Genomic DNA, 11,592 nt, shown 5'->3' on the forward strand with positions numbered 1-11,592 from the left:
TGCTCTGTGAGCTCAACTGATACACTGTAGCAAATTAGTAGAGAGCTAGTCCTGCTGTCAGATACTATTGTATCCACTGCTCTGTAAGCGAAACGATCTGCACTCCAGACTGATACATTGTAGCACCCTGGCAGAATGTTTATTCAGCTGCTGATGTGTTTTGCTCATAGAGCATTGTCTAGGTTGGATACAACAATTATTGTATCTGAGAGCAGGACCAGCTATGTACTAGTTTGCTACAATGTATCAGTCCAGGCAGCTTGGCTCACAGAGCATTGTCTAGGCTGGATACAATAGTATCAGAGATTAGGACTCGCCATATACAGGGTTTCTGCTTCTGTATCCGGAGTTGCAGAGATTATTTGGGGAGGGGTCTGGAGCCAAGTCCTATAGGTGATAGTGGTTAAAGCCATAGGGGGTCAGTTGTATCAGGGGGGCGGGGGCTCAAGCTGCAGTCACTGGGGTACGTGCAAAGTGTCATAGGCACAGCTGTCAGACCATGCTGCAGTAAGTGGGGTCTCCAGATTGGGGGGTGCCGCTCCACTTCATGCAGATTTCCATGTCTGTAAGAACCTCGCTCCTCGCTGAACGCTCATCAGATCCGTATTCAGGCGGCGGTGTCAGCGCCGTCGTACAAGAGCTCTCCGTCACCGCGCCCTGACACTGATAAACCTCTCGTAGCGTTGACGATTATTTTCCTGGCGCTGCAGGAAATTATGAAAGTGACCTTTCCGATGATGGATAAAAACGTCCTCAAACCGTAATCAAGGGACGGCGGCGTCACCATGGCGTTAGCGCGGCGAGGCCTCATTACCGCAGATAACTTGCCGGTGAATGCCTCTTAATTTATAATGGATATTTTATAAAATTCTATTCACAGCCCTGACAGCGATCTCCCAAGACGACAAAATCGCCACTACGGAGCGTCCTGACGAATAATCGCCATCTGTACGGTTACGGCGTTAGATTTATCACTGAATAGAGAAAAGTCCTGAAACTTTGTAAGTTCTTGTTGTCTCTGAGATCTCTGCTCGCTGCTGCCATCTTTGTGTACAGACCTAAAACCTCTCACAGCTGAGGGTTTGTTACAATGGGGTCAATGACTTCAGACGGGTGTATGGTGCGGGCGAGGGGTGCAGGGTCGGGGGGTCACAGCGACCTCTGCACACCCTATAGATACAATGCTGTTGTGTAGAATATTACACCAGGAGTAACTACTGAGGTCATGACCCTCTCTCTATACTTCCTGGACTAATAGGAGAATTTGCAAATCTTTGGGATGCTGCAGAACCTCTTGGACCCTCCCAGTATGGCGCTGTCCATGGATATTCAAGTGTCCGACACTTTTTCCCAGACTGTGGTGAGCGCTGGGACAGAGCGTGCGAAGGTGAGTCGTGTGTGCGCCGGGGTTTTATGTGTTCGCTGGGATGGAGTGTGCACAGGGGTTTTATGTATTTGCTGAGATGGAGTGTGCACAGGGGTTTTATGTGTTTGCTGGGATGGAGCGTGCACAGAGGTTTTATGTGTTCGCTGGGATGGAGCGTGCACAGGGGTTTCATGTGTTTGCTGGGATGGAATGTGCACAGGGTTTTATGTGCTTGCTGCGATGGAGTGTGCACAGGGGTTTTATGTGTTTGCTGGGATGGAGTGTGCACAGGGGTTTCACGTGTTCACTGGGATGGAATGTGCACAGGGGTTTTATGTGTTTGCTGGGATGGAGTGTGCACAGGGGTTATATGTGTTCGCTGGGATGGAATGTGCACAGGGGTTTTATGTGTTTGCTGGGATGGAGTGTGCACAGGGGTTTTATGTGTTCGCTGGGATGGAGTGTGCACAGGGGTTATATGTGTTCGCTGGGATGGAGTGTGCACAGGGGTTTTATGTGTTTGCTGGGATGGAGTGTGCACAGGGGTTTTATGTGTTCGCTGGGATGGAGTGTGCACAGGGGTTATATGTGTTCGCTGGGATGGAGTGTGCACAGGGGTTTTATGTGTTTGCTGGGATGGAGCGTGCACAGGGGTTTTATGTGTTTGCTGGGATGGAGCGTGCACAGGTGTTTCATGTGTTTGCTGGGATGGAGCGTGCACAGGTGTTTCATGTGTTTGCTGGGATGGAGCATGCTCAAGGGTTTTATGTTTTCACTGGGATGGAGCATGCACAGGGGTTTTATGTGTTCGCTGGGATGGAGCGTGCACAGGGGTTTTATGTTTTCGCTGGGATGGAGCGTGCGCAGGGGTTTTATGTGTTTTGACGGACCAAAAATGGAAATCCACAAAGCTCTATAAAATCTGCTGTTTTATTCTTTGCACAATGGATAGTTCATATGTAATAAACATTGCCAAAAAAGGGGTGTGGTCTGCAAAAACGGTCGCGTGCACTCTCACCCCTTCTAGATGTCTCTTCCAAAACACTGTCAAGCCCGCCCCTGCCTAGACGCAGGGTGGAGAGGGCGCAGTTGTCCCTGTCATTGGGGTTGGGGGCCCAGGAGCTTCTCCAGCTCGGAGGCCAGGAGAGGGACAGAGAAGCGATTACTTTGGAGGCCATAGCAGATTGAAGCAGACACAATGGTCTCGGGCGGGCGAGCTCTTCCCCTCTAATGTGTAATGCGTTTTGCTCGGTGGGACATGTGCTCGGAGCGAGAGCGGCCGCCATCCTGCTCTAATCGTATCCTGTGCGCTGATTAATGGATCCGAGACGGCTGAAGATGTGCGTAATGCAATTACATCACCTCATCGCTTCGGCTTCCCGTCATGCGTCCCCCTCCCCTCTCCAGCACCTGATCCACTTCTTCAAAGCAAATCTCAGCTGCGGACGTTGCGTTGGGTCCCAGCAGAGCGCACAGCCCCTGTCTGCCATCAGACGCCTCATCTCGCTGCGGATCCCTCCGGCGAGGCGCTGTAAGACTCCTAACAAATCGTATGTCATCTTCCAGCCGCTGCGAGCCCGTGCCAGCTTGTTTAATAACAGCGCGAGCAAACAAGACGATAAATGGCGATGTTCTCAATCCCACGCCGGTCACTCAGCGCCAATTATATCGTCATAACGATTCCCCGTGTGCGGTCTTGTATGTAACTGGTGATGTCATCTGGATATTGGATTACTGAGGTGTTTGCACCGTTTACCAGATAATTTCCGGATCGGTGGCGAATATAAAAAACCTGTATCCTGTAATAGACGCCAATGGAGTCGTAATAATCGTGTAATATTCATGTAATAAACCTGCAGATTTTACACTTTATTGACTCCAATCATTATTGGCTGCCAAAATCTACACAAATTACTTTTACTAGTCCCATAGACATGTCCAATACTCCAGTCACATCCAGAGCTGCTGCGTAAGTATTGCAGGTTGTCCTAAGACCGCTGCTTAGACTCGTATCTAAGTGTGAGCAGAATTGTGAATGCAGCTCTGGATACAGCAGTGATCTATAGAAAGCGTCAATGTAGCAAACTGGAACTTGACACTTAACACATGGAATACATTGTTACAAGAAACTTTAATTTGCTCCTTTGTGTGTTCTGTGATAAGTTGTGTTGTACTGAAGGGGTATTGGGGGTCATTCTGATTCCAGAGAATTGAGGTAACTGGGGGTCTGACCACTGATAGTGAGAAAGGGGATCACTTGCACCCCCAAATTAAATGACATTACCAACCACTGAGCCCCCTGACCATAAGCACTGGGGAGATTTACTAAGCATGTCCCCTAGAAAGCGAGTCTGTGCCGTGCGTCGGGTCTATTATATGTTCTAGACACATTTGTCGCTAAATGCGAGCGCCGTTCCGTTCGCCTGATTCACCGTGTCCCGTGTTCCCTTCCTATATATAGATCTCCATGTATGTACATTATCATGTCAATGAAATCTGAAATGACAACAATTTCCCTGAATGCCACATTTCCATGCAGTGCATTAATATAATGGCAGCTCTCAGGCAGCGTGCGCCCGCGAGCGACATTAACATGAGGGGGCGGACGCGGCACTGTGTCCTGTCACTCCATAGACTGATCCGGCAGAGAAAAGGTTAAATAGGCCTTACAATTATGATAAGATAAGACAATCCTGTGAGGGGTCAGTAAGTAGAGCGGCCATGAGCGGGGCCTTACAGGGGGCTTATTGTCGCAGAGTTTTGGAGCAACTGAAGCGTCTTACTAATATTGCTAATATCCATTATTTTTGCTAGGACAAAGCATTGCCCCCCCCCCCCCCCTCCTGCCAAACCGCGGCTCCCTCCACTCACTTACATCTAAAAACCTTAGTTTCCCATTGTCACCAGTAGGGGGCGAGCTATATACTCTGGCTTTGATTGTAGATCTCGCCTAACCATAAGCTCTACAATGTTGCTACACCCACGTCTGCAACAACCCAGGGACAACACTGAATCCAATGGTTTGTTGGTAGTGACCCAATGGGGTATTGGTTAACCTCTGCTGACCCCTCTTACTTCTGCTCTTGACTGGGTTTGCCCAGTTGGAACCCATATGACCCCACAGGGGACCAAAAAGCGGCTGAGCTTGCCCTCCTGTGCCTGAAGGGTAGGTGGTAGGGATGGGGGTGCAAAAACAATGGCTTCATCCTATGATCTGTGCTAGGGGGCATTTAACCCCTCTTGTATATCTGCCCCTGAGGGGCAGTAAATCTATAGCTCTGCTCTATATGTGCTCCATATATCCAGGCAGACAGGAATCAGCGGACTGTCAGGACTTTTTTATTGCATTAGATCGCTGGACAACATACAAAATAATTCTGGCTCCTACTCAATGGATTAGAAAAAGAAAACTCTTGTGTTTCACCTTGTTGCGAAGGACGGGGCCGCGATACAGAACGTTACAGAGAATATCAATTGTCCTCACCCTGGATCTGTTTGAGATGTAAAATTTTTCCATTCTGTTGGGATTCGGCGGTGACAGCACAAGACGCAGAGTCCGCAGCGGCTCATTGTGGATTCTCTCCGTAGTCCTAGAGATGTCCGGGGACAATCTGTCACTACTGACCAAATGTGCATCACACTGGAAATGACCTGAAGGTGGTGATATTAACTCTTCTGTGACCGCGCTGAAGCTCTTGGGCCTTATGTAAAAGTAAAAGCAAAATCAGAGAACCCCAATTTACTCCTTTGCGGCTCGGATTGGTCAGGATAGTAGTTTAAGACATACAATTGTCAGATCTGAATTCTCCACTATGCATTCCACCATGGCGGCTGGGGAGGGGGTTCAGGTTGACAATAGGCCGTGGCGGGGTCATCTATCACTTCCTCATACACCAGGGATTTTGATCTCTGATCTTACCATTGCTATAGGTATTGTGAAAGCTGCTTGTCCTGGTTCGGGCAGTACCAGGATTTTGCCAGTTACCCTGATGCTAGTGCTTAGTCAGTGTGTTTTACTGTAGGTTGTAAAGCAAGTAATGTTGAATCGGTTTGTTGCTGACCTCTCATGGCCGATATGAAAACTGCAATATTGTTCAGGAAGTTTTCCAGCCAGAAGTCTCTTGTTGGCGCCCGGGTGTCTTCAGGACAAGGTCTAAGCCTGGCACTGATATCAGCTTTGATGTCTTCCTCTCTGCACTTTCACTGACCGTCCATTCGCTTCATTTTTCTCAGACCATAACTGGAAAAGTTTCTTTTGACTTTCCGAGGCGGCGAGAGGTCAGAGCTGAGAATTACATTGTCTTTGTGTTGCTTTGTGCAGAGAATCTGAGATGATGGCGTCTTTCCATTAATTCTCCGGGATCGTCCTCATTTAATGACCTTGCTTTTATCCATCTCCACCGTTGTGTTATCTGTGAAAAGAAGAAAAGACAAAGATGAAGAATGGTTGGGAATCATCCGCCGTGTCCCCCCCCGATACAGCCGGGACGCCACCTGATAAGGGAAGCGGCTCAGATAAAAGAGATTTGTCATGGAGAACAAGTCCGTCTGCCGCCAAGACCGCAAGAGTCACATGTCAGTACTTCAAGATACTTGTCTTACGTTCCAGTGAGTGCAGGTGTGCACGGGTGCAAAGGGGCAACTAAAGCCTATCGGTGCGCATGTAAATCTGTATATCTGGGATGTATGTATCTGGTGCCAAAAGATTTTGAGATTTTGACTGGAGCGAATATTGTTGCTCCTATCTGGGCAATATGAAGAAAGAAGTGAAGCTGATCCTGATCGACAGGGGGGACATCTGACTATCGGCCCCTATACAAAGAAATGGCAATATTTAGATTTTTGCAGACATCTTACTGTGCTCTGGCATTCTGAAACAAGGCATCTGCACCGTACAGGACAAAGGCCATGTTCACACACAACATGAAAGTGACAATGGTGGACCAGCTTACAAATGCACATTGTTACAGGTTTTTGTTTTGCAGAGTCTTAAAATTCCATGACAATGAGCAGATTACGCAGCCCCGCTAAGATTCCTGGGTAAAGAATATGAAAATGCATCCTCCTTGGTGGAAAACAGGAACGTGCTCTAGCGCCGCCTTATGGAGGGCAAATCAATGCCTGGTTGTTCTGACTGATTAGTGTATTCCTTACCCATGGAAATAGGCAAAGATTGTTGCAGCAAATATAACAGTCAATATGGTTTGTGTAAATCTAAGCCCATCGCCTCCTCACTCTGTGACGCTGGAGTTTCCGCACAGCAGTGACATTTGTCAGTAATTGCTGCAAAAACTGCATCAAAACTCCAGCTGTGATCAGTCTCCTTGGTCTTCTCCACTTGCAGGTAATGTATCTTATTCTTCACCTGTTTCTGGATTATTTAGCTTTGTGGAGGAGATGGCGGGATTTCTCTCCTCGGATCTGTTGTTGGATAATTTTTTAATTTATCACTTTATATAAAACATGTTGTTAGATCTTATTGACTTTGCTCAATCTGAATCTTATCAGGTTACATTGTTGTGCCGTTACATCCCCCCCCCCCCCACACCATTTTCCTTGCCTTGTACCCTCACTGGCACAGCTATAGGCGGCATAAACTGAGTTCAGATTTTATAAACTGATATAATTCTGGCTGCCTGTTCTTACCACTAGAGGGAGCTCTGTAGGGGGCCTGGATATTGAGCAGACCCCTCACTCCTTGTGTTTGATATACTAATTCATTCCCTCTGATTTGTAAAGTGCAGCAGAATATAAAATTATTATTATTAATAATAATAATAATAATAATAATAATAATAATAATAATAATACTGGATATCACTCAGTGACACCCGTATTCTCAGCCAGTGATGACTAGTATTGGCCAAACACCTACTAGACCCCATATACATGTATAGCGCCCAGTTCTGTCCTCGTATATACTGCTGTGACCGCCCAATGTATACACAGCCCCATAGACATCATCACTGAGATCTGACAACTGTATTCACAGGAAACCACAAAGTATCAGAGACGAAATATAAATGTGCGAGAGGAAAGAAGCAATTTACAGATAAGAGGAAGCGACATCCAGTGACCGAAGATAAGACGGTAATACACTCGGGAAACCCTGAAGTCAGACGGAGGATCCAAAGATCACATCAGTAAGTTCTAGACTCCTAATATTACATTGTCTGAAGTCATTTCTCTGTTTAAGTCAATTATGTAATCCAGTCATCAAAGTCCTTCTGTAGGACAAAGTAAAATGATCCAAAACCCGAAATCTCTGAGCAACATTATACACGGACATGCTAGAAATACTGTATATAACTGTTATCTATCCTGAATCACATCCTGTATTATACTCCAGAGCTGCGCTCACTATTCTGCTGGTACAGTCACTGTGTACATACATTACATTACTTATCCTGTATTATACTCCAGAGCTGCGCTCACTATTCTGCTGGTGCAGTCACTGTGTACATACATTACATTACTTATCCTGTGTTATACTCCAGAGCTGCGCTCACTATTCTGCTGGTACAGTCACTGTGTACATACATTACATTACTTGTCCTGTATTATACTCCAGAGCTGCGCTCACTATTCTGCTGGTACAGTCACTGTGTACATACATTACTTGTCCTGTATTATACTCCAGAGCTGCGCTCACTATTCTGCTGGTCACTGTGTACATACATTACATTACTTGTCCTGTATTATACTCCAGAGCTGCGCTCACTATTCTGCTGGTACAGTCACTGTGTACATACATTACATTACTTATCCTGTATTATACTCCAGAGCTGCGCTCACTATTCTACTGGTGCAGTCACTGTGTACATACATTACATTACTTATCCTGTATTATACTCCAGAGCTGCGCTCACTATTCTGCTGGTACAGTCACTGTGTACATACATTACATTACTTATCCTGTATTATACTCCAGAGCTGCGCTCACTATTCTACTGGTGCAATCACTGTGTACATACATTACATTACTTATCCTGTATTATACTCCAGAGCTGCGCTCACTATTCTGCTGGTACAGTCACTGTGTACATACATTACTTGTCCTGTATTATACTCCAGAGCTGCGCTCACTATTCTGCTGGTACAGTCACTGTGTACATACATTACTTGTCCTGTATTATACTCCAGAGCTGCGCTCACTATTCTGCTGGTACAGTCACTGTGTACATACATTACTTATCCTGTATTATACCCCAGAGCTGCGCTCACTACTCTGCTGGTGCAGTCACTGTGTACATACATTACATTACTTATTCTGTATTATACTCCAGAGCTGCGCTCACTATTCTGCTGGTGCAGTCACTGTGTACATACATTACATTACTTATCCTGTATTATACTCCAGAGCTGCGCTCACTATTCTGCTGGTACAGTCACTGTGTACATACATTACTTGTCCTGTATTATACTCCAGAGCTGCGCTCACAATTCTGCTGGTACAGTCACTGTGTACATACATTACATTACTTATCCTGTATTATACTCCAGAGCTGCGCTCACTATTCTGCTGGTGCAGTCACTGTGTACATACATTACATTACTTATCCTGTATTATACTCCAGAGCTGCGCTCACTATTCTGCTGGTACAGTCACTGTGTACATACATTACATTACTTATCCTGTATTATACCCCAGAGCTGCGCTCACTATTCTGCTGGTGCAGTCACTGTGTACATACATTACATTACTTATCCTGTATTATACTCCAGAGCTGCGCTCACTATTCTGCTGGTGCAGTCACTGTGTACATACATTACATTACTAATTCTGTATTATACTCCAGAGCTGCGCTCACTATTCTGCTGGTGCAGTCACTGTGTACATACATTACATTACTTATCCTGTATTATACTCCAGAGCTGCGCTCACTATTCTGCTGGTGCAGTCACTGTGTACATACATTACATTACTTATCCTGTATTATACTCCAGAGCTGCGCTCACTATTCTGTTGGTACAGTCACTGTGTACATATATTACATTACTTATCCTGTATTATACTCCAGAGCTGCGCTCACAATTCTGCTGGTACAGTCACTGTGTACATACATTACATTACTTATCCTGTATTATACTCCAGAGCTGCGCTCACTATTCTGCTGGTACAGTCACTGTGTACATATATTACATTACTTATCCTGTATTATACTCCAGAGCTGCGCTCACAATTCTGCTGGTACAGTCACTGTGTACATACATTACATTACTTATCCTGTATTATACTCCAGAGCTGCGCTCACTATTCTGCTGGTGCAGTCACTGTGTACATACATTACATTACTTATCCTGTATTATACTCCAGAGCTGCGCTCACTATTCTGCTGGTACAGTCACTGTGTACAAACATTACATTACTTATCCTGTATTATACTCCAGAGCTGCACTCACTATTCTGCTGGTACAGTCACTGTGTACATACATTACTTGTCCTGTATTATACTCCAGAGCTGCGCTCACTATTCTGCTGGTAAAGTCACTGTGTACATACATTACTTGTCCTGTATTATACTCCAGAGCTGCGCTCACTATTCTGCTGGTGCAGTCACTGTGTACATACATTACATTACTTATTCTGTATTATACTCCAGAGCTGCGCTCACTATTCTGCTGGTGCAGTCACTGTGTACATACATTACATTACTTATCCTGTATTATACTCCAGAGCTGCGCTCACTATTCTGCTGGTACAGTCACTGTGTACATACATTACTTGTCCTGTATTATACTCCAGAGCTGCGCTCACTATTCTGCTGGTGCAGTCACTGTGTACATACATTACATTACTTATTCTGTATTATACTCCAGAGCTGCGCTCACTATTCTGCTGGTGCAGTCACTGTGTACATACATTACATTACTTATCCTGTATTATACTCCAGAGCTGCACTCACTATTCTGCTGGTGCAGTCACTGTGTACATACATTACATTACTTATCCTGTATTATACTCCAGAGCTGCGCTCACTATTCTGCTGGTACAGTCACTGTGTACATACATTACTTGTCCTGTATTATACTCCAGAGCTGCGCTCACTATTCTGCTGGTGCAGTCACTGTGTACATACATTACATTACTTATTCTGTATTATACTCCAGAGCTGCGCTCACTATTCTGCTGGTGCAGTCACTGTGTACATACATTACATTACTTATCCTGTATTATACTCCAGAGCTGCGCTCACTATTCTGCTGGTACAGTCACTGTGTACATACATTACTTGTCCTGTATTATACTCCAGAGCTGCGCTCACTATTCTGCTGGTGCAGTCACTGTGTACATACATTACATTACTTATTCTGTATTATACTCCAGAGCTGCGCTCACTATTCTGCTGGTGCAGTCACTGTGTACATACATTACATTACTTATCCTGTATTATACTCCAGAGCTGCGCTCACTATTCTGCTGGTACAGTCACTGTGTACATATATTACATTACTTATCCTGTATTATACTCCAGAGCTGCGCTCACAATTCTGCTGGTACAGTCACTGTGTACATACATTACATTACTTATCCTGTATTATACTCCAGAGCTGCGCTCACTATTCTGCTGGTGCAGTCACTGTGTACATACATTACATTACTTATCCTGTATTATACTCCAGAGCTGCGCTCACTATTCTGCTGGTACAGTCACTGTGTACGTACATTACATTACTTATCCTGTATTATACTCCAGAGCTGCGCTCACTATTCTGCTGGTGCAGTCACTGTGTACATACATTACATTACTTATCCTGTATTATACTCCAGAGCTGCGCTCACTATTCTGCTGGTACAGTCACTGTGTACATACATTACTTGTCCTGTATTATACTCCAGAGCTGCGCTCACTATTCTGCTGGTACAGTCACTGTGTACATACATTACTTGTCCTGTATTATACTCCAGAGCTGCGCTCACTATTCTGCTGGTACAGTCACTGTGTACATACATTACTTATCCTGTATTATACCCCAGAGCTGCGCTCACTACTCTGCTGGTGCAGTCACTGTGTACATACATTACATTACTTATTCTGTATTATACTACAGAGCTGCGCTCACTATTCTGCTGGTGCAGTCACTGTGTACATACATTACATTACTTATCCTGTATTATACTCCAGAGCTGCGCTCACTATTCTGCTGGTACAGTCACTGTGTACATACATTACTTGTCCTGTATTATACTCCAGAGCTGCGCTCACAATTCTGCTGGTACAGTC

The sequence above is a fragment of the Leptodactylus fuscus genome, chromosome 10 (assembly GCF_031893055.1).
Source record: "Leptodactylus fuscus isolate aLepFus1 chromosome 10, aLepFus1.hap2, whole genome shotgun sequence".
NCBI lineage: Eukaryota > Metazoa > Chordata > Amphibia > Anura > Leptodactylidae > Leptodactylus > Leptodactylus fuscus.